General features: G+C 33.6%; 1 protein-coding gene across 17 annotated transcripts in view; it reads right to left on the minus strand.

Moving 5' to 3' along the window:
• SOX6 (SRY-box transcription factor 6) overlaps positions 1–25,599 on the minus strand; it is a 614,016-nt gene that overhangs the window by 278,793 nt on the left and 309,624 nt on the right. The window lies entirely within an intron of this gene.

Here is a 25,599-nt window from a genome sequence, read left to right on the forward strand (position 1 = left end):
ACATTGTACACCTCAAGTTTACACAATGTTATATGTCAATTATATCCCAACTTTAAAAAGAAAAAGATAGGAAAATATATACACATGGGCCAGATACTGAGTTGAATTGAGGGAGACAATTACCACTGAGATGGACAGATAATATTCTTAAAATGTCTGAAGCCTAAGCTGAAATGTGGCATGGCTAAACAAACAAAAATAATGAAGCCAGTCTAAAAGTGTACTCTTTGAAAGTAAAGAGACAATGTCTCAGAGTGCAAGTTCTGTAATCATTAGCTATAGCCACAAACAAAAGTGTAATGTTTAAAGAAGAGAGCTGAACACCATATCAATAAACTGTCACAAGGATGACAGTATCTGAGCTGTACAATCTTTAGAGTAGTTTCATACCAGGCCACATAGTAATTTTTACACATGAAATTCTATTTTTATATACAGGTGCTTGAAATATATAGGTATTGTCTTTATTGAAATAAACTGCCCTCAGGACTCACCACAGAAAGAAAAACTGGTAACATCCTATGGTCAGATCAATGATGCATTAAGAGCAAAGTGCAGAGAAAAATTCTTAGCTCTTTCTTGAGTTTGATATAAGAGTCTTGAATGGCAAAATAATTACTTTCTGAGAAAGAAGATTCCATGATATGGGTTGGCAGTTCCAAACCTAGAAAATCTACCACTCCAATCAAGTGCTAATTCTTTAACATCAACTATATTCTCAAAAGCCATACAAGTCTTGTCAAGCTATCCACTGACAGGTGATTTCCCTTCCTCACAGTCACCTTGGTCTTTGTAGGATATTCTCAAAGTACAAACCTCAAACATTTGCAAGAATACTAAGAATTTTTATGATTTTGGGTGGGTTGTTTCAAGTGGATTCCATAAAGAGTAACAACAGTAATAAGATAAAAACAATTACAGAGCTAACTCTAAATTTTAAAAGTCACCAACAAGAGTTGGATGACTAAGAACGGCCTTGATTTAATTCTAATTTGTAGTTTCCCAAAACCCACAGAATTATCTAAGATGTAACTTCTTCTGGATTACAGTATTAATTGAGCCCTAAAAATACTCCCATTGTCTTCCTGACCAAAGCAAAATTTCCAAGAGTGATTACTTTCAGCTTACTTATGGTTTAAATTGTACTATAGAAAGGGAAAGTATTCTTTGCCTCCTGTTTTAAACTTTTGTGAGAAACTATTATGAGCTACCAAATAAGATCTTTGATATACCTTCAGGTAGACTGCTCATTAAATATGGAAGAAGGGAAGATGCAGGAGCACCTGGGAGTTTGTACATTTGTCTCCTTGAAGTCTACCAGTAACAACTGCAGGGCATCTGATATTTCCAGTAATTGCAGATAAGTGACAGAATTTTAGGCCTAAGTAACTTTAGTCTTCTTTAAACTGGAACTTCTCCTTAGTCTTTCCTTGTCTTTCACAACTTTGACCAGTTATTTTGTAGGATGCACTTCACTTTGGGTTGTCTAATGATCTCAATACTAGTTTTAGGTTATGCATTATTGGCAGGAATACCACAGAAATTATGTTGTTACTTCAGGATCAAAAGGTACATGATATTGACTTATCTTATTACTGGTTTAATTACTTGGTTAAGATGGTGTCTGCCACATTCTTCCACTGTAAAGTTACTATTTTACCTTTTATAAATGGTAAATATCTTGTGGGAATATACCTCAAGACCATGTAAATATCCTATTTCCTGTATTTCCTATCAAAAATTTTGACCACAGGGTGCCTGGCTGGCTCAGTCAGTAGAGAGTACAACTCTTGATCTTGGGGTTGTGAGTTCAAACCCCACATTGGGTGTAGAGATTACTTAAAAATAAAATCTTAAAAAAAAATTTTAGCCACTAAATTTAGCATCCATTGATGATTTTTGCTTTAAACAATTATTAGTGTGATAGTTTCCAAATGGTATTTTACTAATTCTGTCATTTCTTCTGCACTTACTAATTGAAATTTTACCATAAGACAGAGTTTTCCCTAGCCCCAAGTAATTTGTTTATTCATTTATGCATGTCAAGATGAATTTTTAGATTCTTATTTTATTCTATGAATTAAGATTCACCATTTTGGGGGCATCTGAATGGCTCAGTCAGTTAACCAACTGACTCTTGATTTGGGCCCAGGTCATGATCTTGTGGTTCATGGGTTCGAGCCCTGTGTTGGGCTCAGCGCTAACAGCGTGGAGCCTGCTTGGGATTCTCTCTTTCCCTCTCCCTCTGTCCCCCCCTGACTCTCTCTCCCTCTTTCAAAAATAAATAAATAAATAAATAAAAATTAAAATTCATCAGTTTTATTATTACATATTATATAGCTATTTATCATTACATATATTTATCATATAATATATATTATTATATTATATACTTATCATTATTTGTTATATTATCCCAGATTTGACCAATGGGAGCTTCTCTAACATTGCTCTGTGTCCTTTAGATATGTCCTATCATTTTTCTTTAACACTTTATTACTAGTATCACAAGATGGTTCCAGGTTCTGGTATGTTCCCTGCCCATCTCTGAAATCAGTAATTTTTCCAAGAAGCAATAGTTCCTTTTATAGGAAAATAGTATTTAAGAAGCAAGATTTGGTGCTATTTGTGCTTACTGGTAGAGGGTCCTTTGAATGTTGGTATCCTCATTGACTCTCAGAAGACTGAGTTAGGCGATACATTTATTTATACATACACACATAAATTCTACAGAGTTAGAGATAGATATGGATATAGATGTGGGGGGTGTGTGTGTGTGTGTGTGTGTGTGTATCCTAAGGCTCATGAGCTCATAATTACCTCTAATTCCAATCTAACATACTAACATTTCAGGAATTTTGCTAACCTTTGCCCTGACTTCATTTGTAACTTTCCTTTCCCTAAGCGAAAACCCCAACATTCATTACCCACATCCTATTTCTTTATTTGTTCACTCCTACAATGTACATAAACTTGTGTCAGAATTGCTAACTCATGCCACTTTGAAAAACCAGCCTACTAAGTATAATACATTTATACTTAATTTTGTGTTCTTTTATTCTTTAGCTTTAAAACATACAGTCAAAATAGTATGTTCCGAAGTTATTTTGGTTTGTTTTACTTGCCAACCACACCATACACTTTGAATGTGATTACATTATTTATTTGAAATACAGTTAAATTCCTTTATTTTGTTTGTATCCATTTTGGTTCTCCTATTATTGTTTATTTGTTTGTTGGTTTAGTATGAGAAAAAGTAATATGGTTCTAAAATTCACAACTACAAAAAAGTATAATCAGAGAAGTGTTATCCCCATCCCTATCCAACCTATCTTTTCTATTCCATTTGTACCCAGTCTCAGTAGTTTCTGCCTTACCCTTCCTCTGTGTCTTTCTGCACAACTGAGCAGATAAGTGTACATTTTCTCATTTCACCTTTCTACATAAAAGGTGGCATCCAATGGGTATTGAGGAGGGCACCTTTTGGGATGAGCACTGGGTGTTGTATGGAAACCAATTTGACAATAAATTTCATATATAAAAAAAAAAAGGTGGCATCCAATAATGCACTGTTACATTTAGCAATATATTTTGGAAATCACTCCATTTCAGATTATACATAACTTCCTCAGCTCTTCCCTTTACAGCTACAAAGTACTCCATTGTTTGACTGTAGCATAGTTTATTCAAATACTCTCCTATATATGTGTATTTAAGTTGCTTCTAATTAAAATAATGCAGGAGTAAATAACTTTGCAAGGATATATTTTCATATTGTTGGAGGAGTATCTTCAGGGTAAATTCCTGGAAGAAATACTGCTGGGTCAAAAGAAAGTACGTGTGTATTTTTGCTAGATACTCTGAAATTCCCTTTCAAAAGAGTTGTACCAGTTTGCATTCCCCATAAAATGAACTTTCCTATTTCTTCACAGCCTTGCCAAAATAATGTATTTCATATTTTTAATTTGCAACAATCCAATATGTTAGAATTGTTATCTCAATATAGCTTTTTCTGTTTCTACTTCTTAAAAAAATCTTTAAGGTAAAATTGATATACAAAAACTATATTTAATGCATGCAAATTTGATGAATTTGAACATATGCTTATATGTGTGAAACCATCACAACAATCAAGGTAACAGACATATCCATCACCTCTAAAAGTTTCTGTGTGTCCCTTGGTTGTTTGTTGTAGAAAGAACACTGAACATGAGGATTATCCTCTGAATTTTAAGTGCCCAGTACAGTATTGGTGACTATAAACACCACGCTCTACAGCAGATTTCTAGAACTAATTCATCTTGTATACCTGAAAGTTCACCAAACTCCACACCCGAAAAACAAATAATCCAGTGAACAAATCGGCAGAAAACATGAATAGACACTTCTCTAAAGAAGACATCCAGACAGCCAACAGGCACATGAAAAGATGCTCAATGTCACTCCTCATCAGGGAAATACAAATCAAAACCACACTCAGATACTACCTCATGCCAGTCAGAGTGGCCAAAATGAACAAATCAGGAGACTATAGATGCTGGAGAGGATGTGGAGAAACGGGAACCCTCTTGCACTGTTGGTGGGAATGCAAACTGGAGCAGCCACTTCGAAAACAATGTGGAGTTTCCTCAAAAAATTAAAAATAGATCTACCCTATGACCCAGCAATAGCACTGCTAGGAATTTACCCAAGGGATACAGGAGTACTGATGCATAGGGGCACTTGTACCCCAATGTTTGCAGCAGCACTTTCAACAATAGCCAAATTATGGAAAGAGCCTAAGTGTCCATCAACTGATGAATGGATAAAGAAATTGTGGTTTATATACACAATGGAATACTACGTGGTAATGAGAAAGAATGAAATATGGCCTTTTGTAGCAATGTGGATGGAACTGGGGAGTGTTATGCTAAGTGAATTAAGTCATAGAGAGAAAGACAGATACCATATGTTTTCACTCTTATGTGAATCCTGAGAAACTTAACAGAAGACCATGGGGGAGGGGAAGGAAAAAAAAAAAAGTTAGAGAGGGAGGGGGCCAAAACATAAGAGACTCTTAAAAACTGAGAACAAACTGAGTGTTGATGGGGGGTGGGAGGGAGGGGAAGATGGGTGATGGGTATTGAGGAGGGCACCTGTTGGGATGAGCACTGGGTGTTGTATGGAAACCAATTTGACAATAAATTTCATATTTAAAAAAATTTTTTTTAAAAAGAAAAAAAATTGTCTTTTATTTAAATAGTATTCACAGAAAATTTACTTCAAGAGACAAAACAGATGAACATAAGGGAAGGGAAACAAAAATAATATAAAAACAGGGAGGGGGACAAAACAAGAAGAGATTTATTATTTAAAGCAGAAATAGGGGTATCTGGTGGCTCATCTGTGCTGACATCTCAGAGCCTGGAGCCTTCTTCAGATTCTGTGTCTCCCTCTCTCTCTGCCCTTCCCCCTCTCACACTCTGTCTCTGTCTGTCTCTTTCAAAAATTAATAAACATTAAACAAATTAAAACAATAAATAGAGCAAAAATAATACCAATGTATTATAGGATTTATAAAATAAGTAGAAATATAATGCATAACAACAGGATAAAATCTAGAAGTCAATAAATGGAAATATATTATAACTTTCTTGTACTACAGTGTGAAGTATTATGATACTTCTTGAAGGTAGACAGTAGGCTAGAAATATATACTATTAAACTTGAAATCATCACTAAAATATTGTAACAGGAGGTCATAACTAATAAGCCAAAAAAGAAGATAAACAGAATTATAAAAAATAATAAAAGAAGACAGTAAAAAGGAGACAGGTAACAAATAATGGATGGTACATACAGAAAACAAATAGCAATTGAAAAGTAAAGACCATCCAATTAGATAAAAAGCAAAATCCAACTATATTTTGCTGATGAGAAACCCACTTAAAATGTAGACATAGACAAAGACATAGACAGATTAAAAGAATAGAAAATATATACCATGATAACACTGTATTAATAAAAACAAAAAGTTTGGAGCAAAGACCATTAGCAGGGAAAAGGAGGATGACTTAATTGTGAGTGACAAAGCATATGATATTATGATATGATATGATGTGACACATATTATACAATATGATATAGAAGATGAAAGTCATCAATGTTTTTACACCCAATAACACAGCTTCAAAATACATGGAGCAAAAACTAACAAAACTTCAAGAAAAAATAGACAAATTCACAACTGTAGTCAGAGATTTCAATACCTGTTTCTCAATAACTGATGGCTGTATCTCTTCAGAGATTAATTGTATCTATCCAAAAGTTTAAGGACCATCTTTATATTCAATTTTTTATTGTCTATCCATGTGTTTTGTTCCTTGTTATAGCATATTTTTGACCTGTTTTTCCTTCAATTTTCAAGAGTTGCTTATATATTAGGGATGTAAGCCCTTCATCTTTGATATAAGTGCAAATATTTTCTCTCAGTTTGTCAGTTGTTTTTTGGCTTCATTTATGGTCTTTTCTGACATGCAAATATTGTTATGTATTCAAATCTTAAACTCTTTTCTTTTATGATCTCTATTTTGAATCATAGTTATAAAGCCTTTCCTAAGTGGATGATGGGTATTGAAGAGGGCACCTGTTGGGGTGAGCACTGGGTGTTGTATGGAAACCAATTTGACAATAAATTATAGTTAATATAAAAAAAAGCCTTTCCTTATACCAACGTTTAGGAGGAATTCATCTGTTTTCTTATAGTATATATTTTTCACGTTTTTAATTGTTAGATCCCTGATCCATTTGTAATTTACCCTTTTGTATGGTATTAAGTAGAGATCTGTTAACTTTTTTCTTTTTCCCTTTTTTTAAGTTTATTGATTTATTTTGAGAGAGAGAGAGAGAGTGAGCATGTGTACATGTGCACACAAGTAGGGAGGGGTAGGGAGAGAGAGGAAGAGAAAGAATTCGAAGCAGGCTCTGAGCTCAGCACAGAGGCCGATGTGCGGCTTAATCCCAGGAACCATGAGATCATGACCTGATCCAAAATCAAGAGTCAGACTGCTTAACATACTGAGCCACCCAGGTGCCCCATGTTAACTTTTTTCAAATGGCTAGCCAGTTGTCCTAGCATCATATATTAAAAAGTTTCGTGATTTGAAACGCTAACTTCATCATGTACTAAATTTCTAGATATTTAGTGTATTTATGGACTTAGGTTTATTTACGGACTTTAAATTCTATTTCTCTGGTTTATTCATTTGCCATTACTATGTTGTTTTAATGTTGAGTAAGACTACTCCACATACACACACTGTGGTTTTAAAGTACATTCCTGGAAATTCTCGCATATTTGTTTATCCATGTGAATTTTAGTATCAACTTGCCAAGCCCCATTATAAAAGCTTGATAGTTTGGGGAATGTGTTAAATTTATAAATGAACTTATGAAAAATTGACCTCTTCATGATGTTTAGTTACCTTATACATCAACAGAGGGTATCTCGGCATTTGCTCAGGTGTACTTTTGTATCTTTAAGGAACAGTTTAAGGCTTTTTCATGTAAAATTTGTAGTGGAAATGCCTCTAGTCTGTAAGTAGACTGCACACTTTAGGACTAGAGTATATATAGAGAGAGTATATAGTATATAGTGTATATATATATATATATATATATATATATATATATATATATAATCATGTTGAGAGAAAAATCCATAATTTCTGACAATGGTTTAATATTAAGGATATATAAAGGACTCCTACAACTCAACAACAAAAGGCAAGCCAATTTAAAAAGGGGGAAGGATGTGAATAGACATTTCTCCAAAGAAGACCCACAAATGGCCAATAATCATGTGAAAAGATGCTCAAGATATTAGTCATTAGGGAAATGCAAATCAAAACCACAGTGAGATATCACTTCACACTACAATGGCTATAATTTAAAAAAAAACCAAGTATTTGAAAGGATGTGGAGAAATTGAAACTCTCATAAATTGCTGGTGGAAAGGAAAATTGGCATAGCCACTGTAGAAACACTTTGGAAGATCGTCAAAAAGCTACACATGGAATTACCAATGACCCAACAATTGCATTATTAGGTATGTACCCAAAACAATGAAAAACAAGGACTCAAATAGATATTTATATGCCAGTGTCATTGCAGCTTTATTCATAGTAGCCACAAGGTAGAAATAACAAGTGTCCATTAACAGATGAATGTAAATGGATAAACAAAATGTGATACACACACACACACACACACACACACACACACACACACATTGGAATATACACAAAGAAATATTATTCAGTCATAAAATAAATAAAGTTCTGATACATTCTACACATGGATGAACCTCAAAAACAATATGCCAGGTAAAATAAGTCCTACACAAAAGTACAAAAATTGTATGATTCTATTTATATAAAATATATAGAATAGGTAATTTCACAGAGATAAAAAGTAGACTAGAATTTACCAAGGGTTAGGAGGAGGGGAAAATGGTAAGTTATTGTTTAACGATTACAGGGTTTCGGTTTGGAGTGATGAAAAAGTTTTGGAAATAGATAGTGGTGATGGTTGTATAAAACTGAATGTAATTAATGTCACTGAGCTGTACATTTAAAAATCATTAAAATGACATATGTTATGTTACATATATTCTACCACAATAAAAATAAAGAACCTGTCAATTTCTACTGGGTATGTTTATCAAAAATGGGTATTAGCTTGTTGAAGGTGTTTTCATCATCTATGGAGATAATTCCACTACTTTTTTTCTTATATCCATTAATATATTTTATTTTATTGATGGGATTTCTAATATAAAACCAAGCTTGCATTCCTAGCATTATTCCCACTTGGTCATGATGTAATCTGTTTTTAATGTTGTGTTTGATTATATTTGTTAATATTATATTTTGTGGTTTTCCATCAGTATAATAAAATTGGTTTGCAATTTACTTTATGGTACTATTTTTATTAGTTTAGGTATAATATTGTACTTCATAAAAACAATAAGGAAGATTTTCTCCATTTTCAATATTCTGAAATGATTTATGGAGCATTGGGACTATCTGGTGTTTGAAGATTTGGTAGAATTCCCCTGTGAAACCTTCTAAGTCTAGTGCATTTTGTAAGGTATTTCCTTGCTAACTTTATTTCTTCTATGGAAATCAATATCTTTAAGTTTTCTGTCTTCAAGGGGTCAGTTTGGTAATCTGTATTTTCCTAGAAAATTATCTATATTATCTAAGTTTTCAAATTTATTTGCATACAAGTCTGAAAAGGTTGCAAATTTTTATAATTTCCTCTATTTTAATTGTCATTTGCCCTTGTTACTTGATATTTTGTTGTTTATGCTTTTACTTCTTTTCTTGATTAATTAAGCTGGTAGTTTGCATTTTTTAGTTTTTTAAAAGATATTTTGAATTATTAATTAGATCAACTCTTTTTAAATTCTCTACCACATTAATTTCTTCTTTTATCTTTATTACATCTTTCCTTGTGCTTTCCTTTTGTTTGTTGGTTGGTGTTTTTTCTAGTTTTTTTAAGGCTTAGAATTTAATTCATTTATTTTCATTCTTTAATTTTTATTGATAAAATGAATTACATTAATAAAATTGAATTTTCCTCTGATCACCATGTTACTTGTGTTCCATAGATTCCAAAATGTAGTGTTTGGTTATAATTATTTTGTAAAATTCTGTAACATTCAAGGGAGCCTGGGTGGCTCAGGTCATGATCTCGTTGCTTGTGAGTTCGAGCCCTGCGTCAGGCTCTGTGCTGACAGCTTGGAGCCCGGAGCCTGCTTCAGATTCTGTCTCCATCTCTCTGCCCCTCCCCTGCTGGCGCTCTGTCTCTCTCTGTCTCTCTCTGTCTCTCTCTCTCTCAAATATAAAATAAAACATTTAAAAAATTTAAAAAATTCTGTAACATTCAGAGTGTATTTCCCCTTTTGACCAAGTGCTGTTTAACAGAAGTTTTTTTCAATTTCTAAGTGTAAGGGCCACTAACTTAAAATTTTGCTTATGATCTAAGTTTCTGTATTTCACTCACAATCGCAAATCTCTCCCATTACAAAAACTGCATAAGTTATAAAGACCTTTCTAGAACAATATAAGCTGATTTTTAAAACATAGAGATCAGGGGCGCCTGGGTGGCGCAGTCGGTTAAGCATCCGACTTCAGCCAGGTCACGATCTCGTGGTCCGTGAGTTCGAGCCCCGCGTCAGGCTCTGGGCTGATGGCTCAGAGCCTGGAGCCTGTTTCCGATTCTGTGTCTCCCTCTCTCTCTGCCCCTCCCCGTTCATGCTCTGTCTCTCTCTGTCCCAAAAATAAATAAACGTTGAAAAAAAAAATTAAAAAAAAAAACATAGAGATCAAAGAAAGGGGGAGGGGAATTGGTCAACTATACACTTCACAAATAATAAACCCATCACCAGTTACTATTTTTGAACACCACCAGCTTCTCTACTACAACATCCCTTTACTACACTGAATGTGACCGCCGAACTGAAATATAAACTGCACAAATAAACTGGCTCAAAACAATATAAAGTGTATATAAGTACTACTGTATCACTGGAATTTAAAAGTTTATTCTTTCTTTACGGACTAATGCATTTTTACAGTCTTTAATAAAACGTGTAATTTAGTCATTACTTTAAACCAATCAATATTTTATATAATGATTGTTTAGATGTGAATAGGTAATCTGATTTTAAACCTTGATGGTAAACATTTCTAGAGAATACTGCCATAAGATATAATTCAAAAATGCCATTTAATAAGTGAAATACACTGGACCAAACTAAGTTCCCACACACATTCAGAAGAATTTCTACGAACTTTTGTGTTATCTCCTGTCCTCTAAAGACATTTTCAGTCTCTCCACTATGTAACTCCATCCAGAACAGTGTTATTTTGAGAAGCAAAGTCCCTGAAGAAGATGCTGCCCTTGAGATTTTTTTGTATAAAAATGGCACTCATATCTTAGTGATCAAATGCCTTTTTATGGCTTACGTCAAAATGTTACTTGTAAATGTGAGACAGAGGTACTGGATGATACTTTCCCATCAAGAATCAAAGGAGCAAAATTCCTGATTATGAAGGCATACCAAAACTAATTCACAAATTTCCCTCCACCAATTTCTAATTAAATGAACAAAGTTAACTAAAATTCAGCAAAAAAGAAAAAAGAAAAAAAATTCACTAATAGCACCAAACAAGAAAAGCAAAATAACTAAATGTAATAAACCTTAAAGCCTGGCAATCAAGGAAAGAAACAAAAATGCTAAGAATTGTCAACAACATTCCCAAATCTGTAGGGAAACAAAATGAATGAGTTTTGTTACTTTTTTCATCTTCAGCCTGAAATGTAGTAGAAAAGAAAACTGGGAAGAAATAGTTTATAGATAAGTAAACAAGAAGTCTATTTTTTATCTGACAGATACTAAGATTCTCGGTTGACACACAAATTTTGCGAATGGCTCAAAATGTATCCTCCTGAATGAATGATAAACCTTGACCCCATTCCCAATTAGGTGGATTGAACTATGATATAGGGCAAGTCATGAAATCTCAGAAAAGATAGCTCAACCCAAAAAATCGCTACAAATTGCCTCAGCTGAGTTCTCCCCACTTCTATCTCACTATCTCTCACCCCTGAGAAATAATTTTCCCAGACTTCCAAACAGAAAAAGCAAAGGACCAACAAAGGGGAAATATATACAAAATCTTGAAAGAGAAGAAAGCATGACCAAGAATATTATGCTGATAAAAGATGTCATTGACAAATGAAGATGAAAGGCAGGTGGACTAAACTGTGATAGAACATTGGAAATATACTACAGCTCTAAACCCTTCTTGGGGTTGGGAAAAAAGCTTCTCAAAAAATGAAATTCCACCAATTAAGAGGGAAAGTGAAAATGAAGTAAGAAAAACAAAAGTTGTGGTAAAAGACACACTAAACAACTAAAGGAATGATGGTTACAAAACAAATGTAAATGTTAAATACCTAGACAATGCAAAAGCAGTAAAATACCAAACAAACAAAATCAGAGGTGGGTGGTAGATATTTGGTAGAAAACGTAAAAAGTATATAATGTCCTTGTCTTTCTAAACAGGTAGCCAACTGTTTCTTTTAAAAATAAATATGTAGCTTTAAGAAAACATAATGAGAAAACCTCTTAATTTTTTATAATGCCTCCTCCCTCCACCCCCTTTTTAAACCTTAAGGGGAATCTTTTAGCAAATATTATGTCTAATGCTAAAAATAAACATTTATTTGGGATTTAGCAACTCCTTTACCTCCACTTCAGTTTCTTTTCTATTAGAATCAAGTAAAATACAATGTATCCATTTCTATTTACAATGGAATCTACAGTATAACCCCATTTTTACAAAAGTTCTTCCATCTAACAATTCAGCCTGCTACCCACCCACTCGTCTATTAAGAAAGATACCTATCTAGGGGTGCCTGGTGACTCAGTCGGTTAAGCTTCTGACTTCAGCTCAGGTCATGATCTTGCAGTTTGGGAGTTCAAGCCCTGCGTTGGGCTCTGTGCTGACAGCTCAGAGCCTGGAGCCTGCTTCACATTCTGTGTTTCCCTCTCTCTCTCTATACCTCCCCCGGCTCATGCTCTGTATCTCTCTCTCTCTCTCAAAAATAAGTAAACATTAAAAAAAAATTAAAAAAAAGAATGATAGTCATCTAATATTAACTATGGTGTTTTCTGTGGTATTAATTTTTCTGCTTTTTATTTTCATGTTTTTCTACTTTGATTTCTTCCTCAAAAGGATAAATCTTTAATAAAAACAATAGAATTACTTTTCTTAAAAAACAAACTGAAGCAAATATGCAATAGACTAACTTTGTTTAATCCTGGGTGATAAGACTAGATGATTATTCCCTTCTTTGCATTTTTATGAATTTATTTAATTTTTAAAAACAACAACAAGATTAAAGGTGCTATATTCATCATGTTGCCTGAAACTGAGGTTAGTCCTTAGCACATAAAGTGATACCACAAAGGTCACAATTAGACTTCTTCATTCTTAAGTATTTTTAGAGAGCTAACTTACAGACAACAGGCAAAATCTCAACTCAGCCATTGCCCCTAGGTCAATTAGTAGACCTTTCAGTTCTTTTTTTTTTTTTTTTTTTTTTTTAATTTTTTTTTTTTTTCAACGTTTATTTATTTTTGGGACAGAGAGAGACCGAGCATGAACGGGGGAGGGGCAGAGAGAGAGGGAGACACAGAATCGGAAACAGGCTCCAGGCTCTGGGCCATCAGCCCAGAGCCCGACGCGGGGCTCGAACTCACGGACCGCGAGATCGTGACCTGGCTGAAGTCGGACGCTTAACCGACTGCGCCACCCAGGCGCCCCTAGACTTTTCAGTTCTAAGTGACAAATTACCAGCCCCTATTCTTCTGGCACAGAAATGCAATGCAAAGAGGCATTAAAAAGCTGTAACTCTTACTTTTAAAATCTTATTACTTCAGAAAAAAAAAAAGGAAAAGAAAGAAAAAATTAATCAACACAGAGTGGCAAAATCTTAAAAATCGTATGATCTAAGTAATGGGTACATGAAGGTTCATAATACCATTCTCTCCATCTCTTTGTATGCTTTAGTTTTTTTATAGTACATGTTCTCAACTCTCCCTTATATATTTCATAAAGTAAGGATTCCCTGCAATTCATAAGTTCAACTTGAGAACAAAACACCTCCTCCTTTGGGGATTTAAGCCAGTTGGTCATTAACATCTTATTGTGAATTATTTTGATTAAATAATTAGATATTTTCCCTCCTATCACCTAAGATCACTTGCACAAAGGGCCTTTTAAATTTTACTGAATGGGACATTTCAAGAAAGGGCAGTCAGGGACAGGAATAGGGTTGAAGGAGGGGCAGCAACCTACACAAGGACAGCAAGTATGTATTTCACTTCCTTTGAAAATTTGTCTAGTTTTTTGATATCCTTTGAAATAATTTCATACACTTAGTTTTCTTCACAGCAGAAAGTAAATACCCTCTTAGACACTGTCTTACAAATGGTAAAAAATATAAATGAATATTATACTTCATACCTGCTTGTTGCCTTCTGGTAGTCTTTTGTTCTATTTGAACTCACAGTGTTAATAATAACTAATAGTTACTGAGTATTTGATATCATAATGCTCAATATAATATGCTATATATTGATATGATATTGCATGATATGATATCAAGCACTTGATATGTAAGAACTCCATTAATATTTACAAATCTCTGAGACAAGATCAGAGAAATTAAGAAAGTTCCCCAAGAGTCAGATAGCTAACATGTAGTAGAAATGGAATTCTAACCCAAGCAATCTGAGTCTAGAACCTAGCCTTTTAACTACTAAATTCATGTTTATCAAACCTATTTCTACTATTTTCTGTAAATGTTACTCAAATTTCTGTATGAGAGGACACAAAAATATAACTCCCCAGATTTACAAAAAATATGTGTAAGTCCTCCCTCAGAAAAGTTAAAGATTCTGCCAGAGAAAAGGAGCAAGATTAGTTCAAAACAACTAAGCTAGAATTATAGCCATGTAACAGATTCTGTTTTCTGGCAATCCAAAGCCACACATTTGCTTTACTAGTCTCCTTTACTAGGGTCATTGGCCATATGACCTAGATCTAGACAATGAGACAAAGGAAGAAGAATGCTTTGAGGCTTCTGGGGAAGATTTTCTTACCTCGGTTTTTTTTTTTAAAGCACATGGAAGAGTGCCCTGCCATGTATCATCCTCTGCTCCCTCTCTTAGCATGTGGGCTTCCACAGCCACCTTATAATGATGAAGGGAAGGCCAGAAGAATTGTAGGGATGCAGATCAAGTCCTAACATTGCTAACCTTCTATGCCCAAACAGAAACTACTTATATATGGACTTCTTGTTACGTATGAAAATTAAACATCTATTTCTTTAAGCTAAGGAAGGTTGGATATTTTGTGAGGTTTTGTTTTATTTTATTATTGACACTTGCAGCCTAAAGCATCCCTGATGTAAGTTTTACCACTTAATAATTATGCCACCTGAAATATATACAAAACTGAGCCTCAATTTTCTCATCTACTGCAAAGACTAAATGAGATAACATTTGAGAAACACTTCAGTTTTTACACAAAGTGTGTTACCTGGTAAAAGTTTAATCTAAGCCATAAATGTTCATCATGTCTAGAATTAAAGAACACTTTAGTGGGAGACACTAAATGTTAATCACTTTCACCACAGAATCTTAACTCTACATACATAAAGCCTACAAGGGGTATTGAAAGACTATGCCCCAGAAACTGAACTGGGTCCCCCCAAAATTCATACATTCAAGCACTAATCCTCAATGTTATGCTATTTGACAATGGGGCCTGTAATTTAATTAGGTTGAGATGAGGTCATGAGTGTGGGGCTAGTGTCTTTATAAGAACACCAGACAGCATCCTCTCTCCCACTCCTCCCCTACTCCCACCATGTAAGGGCACAATGAGAAGGTAGATATCTGAAGCCAAGAAGATTGCTCTCACCAGGAAATGAATCAGCTGCTGTCTCCGTTTTGGACTTCTCAACCTCCAGAATTATGAGAAACAAATTTCTGTTAAGCCACCCAGTCTATGGTTTTCTGTCACTGCAGTCTACACTGACTAACATACTATGTAAACAGCATCTCCCACAAAGAGGCCAATAAGCAGAAAGAAGAAACTGCACTGCTTAAGAAAGTCTAGCATCTTCCACAAGTGCTTAACAAAAGGTGATCCTCTTCATAGGTTACCTACTTTCCATTCATCTCTTGGCCTAGAGCAGTAACTAGCTCAAAGGCTCCCAACCTTCTTTGGATCAGGGGTGGAGAAAGCAAATCCCATATTCATTTATCTTCCTTTCCCCCTCTGCTGAAGGAAAGGGGATGTGGAACCCCACTTTACAGCCAATTTACTTATAGCTTACTATACCCCCTGATAGTTAATCACACTGGATTTTGAGCTATTCAACACTGTTTCAAATCTAGGTTCTGTCAATTATTAACTTTGTGGCCTTGTTTAAGTCAATGTTATCATTTGCAAAGTAGGATAATAATAGTATCTATATCTACTAAATGAGATCATATATAAAAAGTACTTAGCTAGTGCCTGGTGTAACAGAAAGTACTTGATTAATACCATAGCTGAATAAACATCATTGATAGGATCAATAATGAGCAAATTTTACCCAAATCTTATAAAATTTGGGGTCACCTCACCTCAACCATTTAAGAGGAAAGATAGGCGTAGGATGGACTGACCTCAACATCTACTACTGCTAGCCTAGCTTATTTTCAAAATGGCAAAGAATAAAAAAAATTAAAACAGAAAATGTGCAGTTCATTACAGATACCTTCCATTTAAATTAAGTGTCCCAAGTGAAACCTAATTATTATCTACCTGAGAGTTTTCAAGTTAAAAACAAATAATGTTTCAAATACCTCAATGAGACATAATTACCTAATGAGTTTATTATCCTATAAACACTATAATAATTATGACCTATGGTACAAACATAAAAAAATACAATTGACTTTCTTCCTACAAATACAACACACTCCATGTGATCAAAACTGTACACTAGATGATATTACTCAGATCTCACAGTTTAGAAGCCAAACATTCTAACAAGCCTTAACTTGCACCTACAAATGGTTGGTGACTGTCCCTGTTCTTGGTAAAAACTAAACCAAGCACAGAGGTTGGGGGGCCCCAACACCAAGTTTAGAGTTTGGGGGGAAAACAAAGAAGAGGGGATAGATAGCCTAGACAGTGAAAGAAAACCTGAGGCTGTAAACAGCATGTTTTAACCAAACTTGGGCATGGATGAAGATAAAAACTACAAACTATTTGAATAGAGGCTCAGGTCCTGAATGACAGCAAATCCTTCTCTATTCTCAAGTGAGGCTAGAATACAGTCCTAAATCTGATAAGGTAAAGAAAACTCAGAAGACTCCAAAAGTGGAAACTCAAACGGAAAATACCAGTTGACAGAGACTTCATGTTCTTGTTCTCCTATGTACACGTTTAATGGGTAAATGAGGAGTCAATTCCGTGTAGGGGAAAGAAAGCACAGGAAAACTCATGTGAGCTGAACCCACAAACACTCAAAAGCCTATGTGAATGTCTTTTTTCTTCTCTTTATAACTTCTGTCTACAATGAGACTTCAGGATTCCTGACTCTTGCGCTAGAACGCTGTAGTTCTACTTTACCATTCTTTCACTATGAAAGATTTAATTTATTTCAGTAACAATGAAAATGTCCCACCACTAAAATACCACAGTCGACACACCCTAAATGTCACAAAGGGAATTAGAGAAAAACAAGTCCAAAGGACAAACACTGGATACTATAAACTGAGACATAAAGTCATTTAAAACTTATTTTTAAATTTTTTAAACCTTTATATGACCTTATTTTAACTTATACAAAACAAAATAATCTAATAAATTCTGAGAAATTTAGGGTAAAGCACAGGTTTTATGTTATCTTCTGAAAATGACACTATTTAATGCCATACTTTTATATGATTACTTCTGAAGAGTTTGGCTATCATGGCTATATTCCTTTATATGCCAAATATGGTAGCATGTATTTGAATTTCATCTTCACAATTACAGTGCTGCTTACTGCATATCTTTAAGAGGTGTTTCTTGCCTACCTACAAAAATATCATGCACTGGGCTTCTCAGAACCAATTAAAAACTTACATTTTTAAATAACAGCATTTTAAATAAGATATAGAGTGTCTATCTGCTGAAAGTAGCTTACAAATTGCACAGTTTAAGTATTGTAGGATAAAACACTTTCTGACCTAATTTCAAATTTTTATTTGATTTGGTTTTTGAAAACCAGTCAATTTTTCTTAAATTTATGAAGATAAAAATGCCAGTTTTGTTAAAACATATTTTATGCATTATAGCTTCATTACAGAGTAATGAAATTCTATACTGATGAGACATAGTAACTGTTGAAAAATCTACATTCTGATGCCATTTTCAGATTTTCCTTAACATAAATTAAATCAGAACAGGGTAAAGACAATTTCAAAGGACCCAAAACTTTAGTCCACCCATGTTGTTTGGATACATTATTTTCCGATGTGAAAGCAACAACAAAACCTATCAAGAAGGAAAAGTGACTTGATTTAAAAAAAAAAAAAAAAAAACAGCAGTTTCTTTCTGAAAGCGTGACTCCAGTAATCTTATTGGCCACACTATGGACATGTGTCTACGTTTTACGTGTTTATGTAAGTATTAGAGAGTTCTCTGAGATGTCAGTTTTGTCAAAAATGCAGATAAAGTAACTTTGATGCCAAAAATGGTATCAAATTAGTTTTCCCCACAAAAATTTTGGATTTGGCCCTTGATTTATCAAAAACAGAGACCTCTGTGAAAGGAGAAGCACTCAAATTGGTTAGCCCACCAAAACGCTAAAATAAAATAGAAAGTTATGATACTTTATTTGAGCTGATTTTTTTATAAGAACCGTATGTATGACTTTCACTTTCTAGAAAGTGGTTTTCTCTTGAACACACATCAGAACCATTCATCATAATATAATTGCAAGTTGTCAGTCAGGGCCGCACCCTTCCCTTTGTGGCAAACCGCCAACACATCTGTCAGAAGCACTCATAAGCTTCCGTGTGTTATTGTAATCCTCTACAAAGAGAACAAGCCCATTCACCGATTTCACATTTTCCAAACGAAACAATGACTTGCTTAAAACCCAATCCAAATGAAATTGTTGTGTTTCCCTACAGACCATGAGCTACTTTCTCACCAAGTGACTGATCGCACCAGTAGTTAAAGGGAATCATTTATGTTATATACAACTGATCTCTTTATGTACTGATATGCATTTTTAAAAACAAGGAGGGGTGTCTACATTGTATGATTATGTGTATAAATATATTACATGCATATGTTTATAATTGCTTATATGAAAGATGGCAATAACATACTATTTCAATAAATTCCTTTTCCTTAAGTGTTCCCCTTCAGTCATGCAAACACTACATAGCGACAGAAATCAAACCCATTTCTAGTGAGAACAAAATGGGCTCTGGTATTATAGCAGGTCGGTTCAATTGCCATTGATTTAAATCATCCCTACAATCTGAAAGAATCAACTCTCAACAGAGTGGCATAGTGAAAAGAGGATGGAATTTCTTGTAGCTACCTTCAAGCAAGACTTCAATAAAGACAGCTTTTTATTTTTTCACTCTGTATCTGATCTGCCAAAGAAGTTTCCAAGTATCAGGAGAAGTAAACTCTAACAACTTGAACACCAACGGAATAAACCTCTTGTAAAAACAAACAAACAAACAAACAAACAAACAAAAAACTTAGATCCAAGGTGCCAAATGTTCACAAGTCATAACTTTTCAAATTGCTTTCAGTTGTATATATGTGTTCCATTGCTAACTTGCCTGCCTGCTTTCTCTCTCCACGTAACAGAGACCAGAATTACTATGTCAACGAAGCTTTTTTATGTTTATTTATCTGCAGATCTGAATGAAAAACACATGACTTACTGGTATCAGAGTTATGAGTATTATTTTCCTATAAGATGGAGCACCATTTTCTCACACGTATTTATATACATATGATTAAATATAATGATATATGATTTTTTCCTACTATGTTTCTCAGAAATAAAATAAAGCTTTTCTAAATGATGGAAGTGATGGAAACAAAAACTCCAAACCTAGCAAAACTTTATCAGCTCTCAGTCAGCAGTAAAATATATATTTAATAGGTAAAACACATATTTTATAGTTATCTTAGAGTAACTATACCAAACACATAGATTCCATATTAAATCTGTTAATATCATACTTCAGTCAGACAAGTGAATTGTATCTATTTTTTTATTTAAGGTTTATTTATTTTTGAGAGGCAGAGAGAGAGAGAGAGCGCGCGCGCGCGCGCGCGCGCGCGCGCGCACATGAGTGGGGGAGGGGTGGAGAGAGGGAGACAGAATCCGAAGCAGGGTCTACGCTCTGAGCCTTCAGCACAGAGCCTGAGGTGGGGCTCGAATTCACGAGCCACGAGATCATGACATGAGCCAAAGTTGGACACTCAACCAACCAAGAGGCCCAGACACCCTGACAAGTGAATTTTAATATTTTATCTTATATAACCTCCATTTACTATGTTATTTAATGGTGTCAAGTAGGTGATAATAATAACATCCCAACATTACAGAAGATTCAAAGGATAACTGTCCTAAGGTCATACAACAACAAAAATTCCTATCTCTAGGTTCAAAAACATTCATGATATTAATCATGTATATTTTCACTTAATTATATGTACATGCAAATGTAAACACTAACATACATTATGTTATATTATAAATATACATACACACACGCACATACACACACACCCTTATTACCACCAATATGCTCATTTGCTTAGAGACTGTTTCCAGTTAATTACTTCAGTGTAGTAATGTATCATAGAAGGAGAAACTCTGTGGGAAGCCAAAGCAACAAATGTAACTCACCAAAACTATCACTCCTAGGCACAATAAAACTTATCCAATGCTAGAAAAAAAGCTTGAATCTGTAATATTATTTTGTAACTAAGTGACAGAAATTGTTTTAAGATCATTGTAATTTGCTTAATGAAAAAAAACCAATTCTTAAAATAATGTATATAATTAATCTCTGAATTCTTCGCATATTTATAAGATCTGGAAACTATTCCAGCTAAACACCACAAGGTTAGGGTATCAGTAATGTAAGAAGAAATTAGCAGTTAAAAGAACACATTTCTATAATAACTTTTGATCCTAAGCAGTTTTTCAAGTCTTTTTGTAATTTTTAAAAATATATAAATAATTCATTATTGTTGAATCTTTTTTGTTATTACTTAGACAAAGCAAAAAAATGAAGTATGAATTTGGGAGTTATTTAAAGAAAAATCCGACTAACTAAAGACTGTCAAAACACATGTACATCAGAAAGCTATACATTTTAATAATTCATTACTACTTATCTGCTATGAAAATTAAGAGTATTTTTAAGCCACCTTCCTAAAATTAATGCTTTCACTACTTGAAGTCTGATTATACACAAACACATGGATTTGCTTAATGTTTTGGCAAGATAACAATACAACTCTTTAAACTGCCCACATTAAATATGATAGAATCAAAATTTATTTGCCGTTTTTATTACACGTATATACACACACATGTATATATGTATACACACACAGAGTCCTAGATATATATGTGTATCTTTATATAGACCTTGTTGAAGGTCAACACCAGATATAAAAATAAAAATTTCTACTTCAATACCACTCAGTTTACATCAATTGAATGGCAATATCCAGACCACATTTCATGTAACAAATGACTCAAATGGTATTCATGTACAAAACAGGCAATTTTTATTACCTATAAATAATTTATAAAAAAGAAAATGTGGCAACTTAATTTTTAAAGATAGATTTGATTAAAAATGTTATAACAGAAATATAATATTAAAAACATTGTATGGAATTCTTGAATGATTTTAAAACAAAAAGTAGATGATTTCAGATATCTTGCAGAGTAAGGGGGCCCAAAATAATTGTGCTTAAAAGGCGAAACAATTACTTATTCCAAATAGAATATCTCTAGATAGTTTATCAGGAGATGATTTTCTTTAAACCATAATTTACAAAAGGGATCATAAACACATACATGCATACATAGACATACAATACTAACATAAAAAGACCTTCTCTAAAAATACTAAGAAATAATTTCTGTAGCTTTAATTTAATTTAAATTAAAGCTGCTAAAACTTAAGTCTTCTTTTTTAATTTTTTAATGCTGTTAAGCACTACATAGTACAAGAAATCCATCAAGTAAGTGAAAGAAGCAAACCTATATCTATAACAAGAATGTGATATTTGCCATATTTGCTAGTATTATTTTGTTATGCTAAAAAATAAACTTCATTTCACAGTAATAATGTTCTATAATTTCATTCACTAAAAAAAAAGTTCCCTAGATCTATGTAATTGTCCTTTAAACAGCTATGGTTCAAAATAACTAAAATATCTCTGACATCTTGAAAGAAAAGATAAGGTTTGCTGAAAAATATAAAAGATGACCAAGTTCAGAATGCAATTATACAATTTCTAATGCCGATATTTAAATAATGTGCTTACATTTAGTAATGACATGGAAAGCTTTTTTCTTCTTAGGCTAATATTTACCAAAAAATAAGTGTTATTTTCAACCCTAAAATGTTAACTCCAATTACCTAAGACTACAAATACTCTCCCTCTCAAGTCTACCAAATTGCCTCTGGTGTCTATTGTAGTGGAGAACTGGGTGTTCATGCTAATCAAATAATCTAATTAACAGAGTTACTATATTTATAGTACATGTGTTATTAGTTCTCATAAAATTTAGGTTATTTTCAACTGAACATAATTTAGTTTTTATTGCTTCAGGAATTACTTCATAATTTGCAAATGTCATTGTCAAATCAAAAGGCAAAAATATCTGCTAAAAGTGTTCTGAAGGAATACAAATAAAACGAGTTTTAACTGTATTTACATATAGAAATATTACCAAACTTATACACTTTAAAGAAGAATGTTTTTGTTTTCTTCTATTCTTTATTCTATACTCTTCCTCCTTATTCATGCTTCCATCATAGAACTTACTATTTTATATTAATACAATTCACCCAACAGATATTTATTGATCACCTCCGATGTCCCAGGAAACATGCTAGATTCTAGAGAGTAAAAGGTAAATTAAACAAATAAGGTGCCAACCCCAGCTGAATTTCAATTAATAGGAAATACAGGCACATGATGAGGCAAATACAGAACTGTGTTAGAAGTGCTGTGGTAAGGAAGTACAGTTGCTATGGATGTCCACGTGTATGACTCTGCCCCCACATCCATATCAAACTTACTTCCTACTGCTTCCCATCTGGGCCTCTTCTGGTCAAGTTGTATTTTATTCCAATTTTTGTCCCATGTGCCTATCACTGTGCTCATTTAATTTGCTGAATATTTTAAATTATTTGTAAGTAATGATGAAACACATGTCCTAAGCTCTAAATACCTTCTTACGACTTCATATTTATGACCATTAGCACTATCTAATGTACATTTAAAAAGTACATATCATTTACTTCAATTATAATCTGTCATACAGAACAGATTATTCCAAGGTCTGTTTGGCAGGGTAGGTGAAGTCAAGTGAAGCTAACTGGACCTTAGATAAACCATACATTCCAGTTTTCTTTCATTGAATATGAGAAACAAAATAAATGACATAAGATCTTAATTAACTCAACTACAACAAACATAACAGTAACTGACCAGTTTTTTATTATTATTATTAAACTGATAGGAAAAAGTAATTGTGAAAAAAATCATTCAAGAAGAAATTTAAAAATAAAAAATGTTCAGGGTATTCCTCAACTTTCCAGTGCCTGGCATTGTACCTGGCACACAACAGGAACTCAATTAATATTTGTGAATGAATGAATGAATGAATGATCCACCCAGTTTCCATCATGCTGTATCACGTGATGATTATAAAGACTAAGTGATACCTCTGAGATGTTGTCTAATCCTAAATCAATAAAAACATATTCGCTTATATTATTATACTGACCTGCTATGACAGGAAAATTATCTAGAGTCTTTGGGAACATTTTCAATAGGTATGAAAGATAATGAGTTTTCTGATGAACCTTCAATAAATATCCATTTGCTTGCATTTTCCATTCTTTGATTTTCCTGAATAACCAAAATTTGGGTGTAGAATAATAACATTATAAATCATTTTCTGTTACATGCCTTACAAAATGGCAAAATGTGTTATTCCAACATAAAAATACTCACAAATTTAAGAAATTGAGCTTCTTGAAATATAGCTTAATTTAATAGATTTTTTTTTAAGGAAAAAGAACTTTCAGTTATTATCTTATTTAGTGCTTCTGAAGAGGGTTTCCTTCTCTAACAAGAAAACTCCTTTTCAGGGCCCACTGTAATTGTCAGAATAAGGCACTAGATAAAAGTATCTTAGTATGTCCTGGGATCAGTGCAACTTAGCCTTGTGGCTAAGCAATGACAACAACAAAAGTCTGATGACCTTTTGTGAACTGTCAGTGACTTCCCAATAGGCACAACTGACAGAAGAGCTTGTTAGTAAATAGCAAGGGCAGGAGAATCCTGTAAACCAAACTGCAGGTCAAATTGCCTTAACTAAGATATTCCTATCTTTAATATGATGATCAATATGTTCAATAAAGCATTAATGGGCTACATGAATTGTGACGCAGAGTGCTGTCTTGTAAAAGGGAAATGCTAGCAGGCATATTCTGAAAAATTGCAAAGTGCTTTTATCATACTCATCCTATTTCCTGTGCTTTGTCCCTATATACCATTTTTCAATCACTGCAGCTTCATGCTCATGTATCATAAAAGAATACAAAAGAGAAATGTTAATATCTATTAAGTAGTGGCAGCAGAAATTTGGATGTCTACTCTATTTAATCTTCTGTATGTTTCACTTATTTCATAATTTAGAATTTTAAAATTAAACTTTAAACAAGCCTAAAAAAAAATGATGGGCTAGATGAAGTGAGAAAGGCAAGTATTGGTAATTTTTGAAGGTACATTATGGGTGCATAAGGGCTCTTATATTCTCTACTTCTGTGTAATTTTGGAAATTTTCTATATTATAAGGTTCTTCTTTAACAAAAAAAAATGATTATTATGAAAAATCAAAATCAAAATTTGAGAGTGTTTCAAGCAACATGAAAATAGAAATGTACTTGTTGCTATTGTTGATATGGTCATGTAGATGAATCTGTGAAATGTAAACTTGTTATTCTGATGAAATAAGTCACTCAAGTGCAGATTATTTGATTCAGAATTTGGAGGCAAAGGGACATGCTATAGTGTGTTATACCATCTCTTTCCATCTCTCCTTCTTTTACATCTCCTCTCTCTCTTTCTCTCTTTCTGTCTCTCTCTGGCACACACACACACTCTCCTCCTAAACTGACTATTCCTGTCCTAAAAGAACCACCTCCCACCTTGAAGACAAATTAGCAATGCTCAAATAAAGCATAGGCCAATGAGTTTACCCAGTCCTAATCAGAAGGACCTGTAATGCAAGACACAGCTTAAGCAGAGGGTCACATTACACCCAACTACTCTACCTGGACATCATACTTGTCATGTTGAATGGCAACATGGAAGAATAGAAAGAAAGGTTACTAAGTAACCTGAATTTTTACTTCAGCTTCCCATTTATAGATATTCAACATATTAATCATTAATTTCCTCACTTCTAGAATAAGGTAAGAACAAAGCCTCCTCTTCTTTCCACTAAAAGTTTTTATTAGACTCAAATAATATGTGTGAAAGCTCTTCACAAACTGTAAACTACAGTACTAGGTACAATGAGAGCATCATTAAACTAACAAAATAAGACCTAGAGAATTCCTGGTGTATCCATTTATATAAAATAAAACCATTATACATTTGACCCTCCACACATAGAAGCTTTGTAAGGCCTTGGGTA

This window comes from Prionailurus viverrinus, chromosome D1 (assembly GCF_022837055.1).
Source record: "Prionailurus viverrinus isolate Anna chromosome D1, UM_Priviv_1.0, whole genome shotgun sequence".
NCBI lineage: Eukaryota > Metazoa > Chordata > Mammalia > Carnivora > Felidae > Prionailurus > Prionailurus viverrinus.